We start from the raw sequence: 1851 nt of genomic DNA, 5'->3' as shown, positions 1-1851 counted from the left end.
TATGTTCGATCCTGGTCAATACGAAATAGATTTTGGGGATCGGTTTTCAGGTGGCTTTTCGGGCTGACATCAGTCGAGAGTCCTGTGGGTGTTTATGTTACAGGTAGGTTTACACACAAATAAACAACAGTTGACATGTTACGGTAAGAAACATTCAGTTATTTTACCAATTTGGACAGACACAAACTATATTTACTGGACAAAGAGTTGGTGATTTATTGTGGATCGCTTTCGAGGCTGTGTTACTGTTGTTTCTGACGTGTGCTTGTGAATGTGTGTGTGTGTATGTGTGTGTATGTTTGTGTGTGTGTTTTTATGTGTATATGTGTGTGTATTTGTCTGTCTGTTTGTGTGAATATATTTGTGTGTTTGTTTGAGTTCGTATGTGTGTATATGTGTCTGTGTGCTTGTTTGTTGGGTTCTTGTATGTGTGTGTGTGTGTCTGTGTGTGTGCGTGTGTGTGTGTGTGTGTGTGTGTGTGTGTGTGTGTGTGTGTGTGTGTGTGTGTGTGTGTGTGTGTGTGTGTGTGTGTGTGTTACGAGTGTCTGTGTGAATTTATGTGTGTTTGTTTGTTTGTGTAAACATAATATTCATTTACCATGCAAAATTAATGCATGTACATTAAGAGAGTCAGAGCACTGTTAGTGACCCGTTTCAATGCATACGTCTTGTCCGTTGTCGATGAGTTCTACTTCTAGTTCTTAGTAAGTTACCGTATGGGCTTTACGCCTTTTTCAACTCTCTCAGGTATTTATTAAGAGGTGGAATCTCCGATTCGTCCATCTCCGATCGGACCAAGCAAATGGGTTGAAAGCCCATCGCTAAAACTCGCAAAACGACCCGAGTTCTAGGACAACCTCTTGGGGATTTGAGCAGCCCGGGGTTTCCGATTCACAGTCCATCATGATACCAACTGAGCGAACAGAGCATCCTTCAACAATTTGATAATTATGATTCTGCCATTTTGCACAGTTACAATGTGTTAAATACAGTCGAACCTGCTCAAACGGCCACCTGAATAAGACGATCACCAGTACAAAAGACCACTTTCCATTTTCTCCCTTGCTCATTTTTTACTCAACAATGACACTGCGTAAGACGGCCACCTATTTAAATCGGCAACGTTTCTCTTCGACTATGGGTAGCCGCCTTAGACAGTTTCGACAGTACGTGATGTTTACTCGGTACCATGGAACATAATACTTTCATGATCTTTAATTCTCGAACTTGAGAAGAGTGACAACTAGATTTACACAGATATCAACCGGATAAAACACATTGGTGGGAATTCCTATACAGCCCTCGGTGACCCGGTGACCTTTGACCTTTGACCTTCCGTGGCCAAATTCGAGAAATATCGCTTTTTATAGAAAACAATTTGCTGCGCAAGGTCAATGACGTCATTGTCAACTCAGGACAATTTGTAACATGAGCTGGTCGTGACCTTATCATTTAGTGGTCGAAGCGGAGGACATGGTTTTTAAAGGACCTGTCACACATCTGAACGGCGTGTGGGTGAAGCCTCAGTTGAAGTTGTGCTACGAAAAAAATTGAAGCTACGCTGAAACAGTGAGACAAGTATTGCTTTAAGTAGAAATAGCCCTCTTCTATCCAACTACCACTCGAGATATCATAATAATATAGAGAATGGTAATTGTTTTTTTAAAAATCCTCGCCCCACTTTTCGCACCTCTGTTCCCCATATCATAAAGAGCGATGCAGACTGACCAAAGGATGACGGAATGAATGACGGCAGTAAGAGACCGTAAGCAATGACAGGTCATTGCACGTCAACCCTTGAGCCAGATGAAAAGCCACCAGGTATCCAGGTAAATTGTAAGACATTTGCTT

Source organism: Aplysia californica, unplaced genomic scaffold (assembly GCF_000002075.1).
Source record: "Aplysia californica isolate F4 #8 unplaced genomic scaffold, AplCal3.0 scaffold00092, whole genome shotgun sequence".
Classification (NCBI taxonomy): domain Eukaryota; kingdom Metazoa; phylum Mollusca; class Gastropoda; order Aplysiida; family Aplysiidae; genus Aplysia; species Aplysia californica.
The sequence above is the reverse complement of the archived record's forward strand: the minus strand, read 5'-3'. Positions refer to the sequence as shown.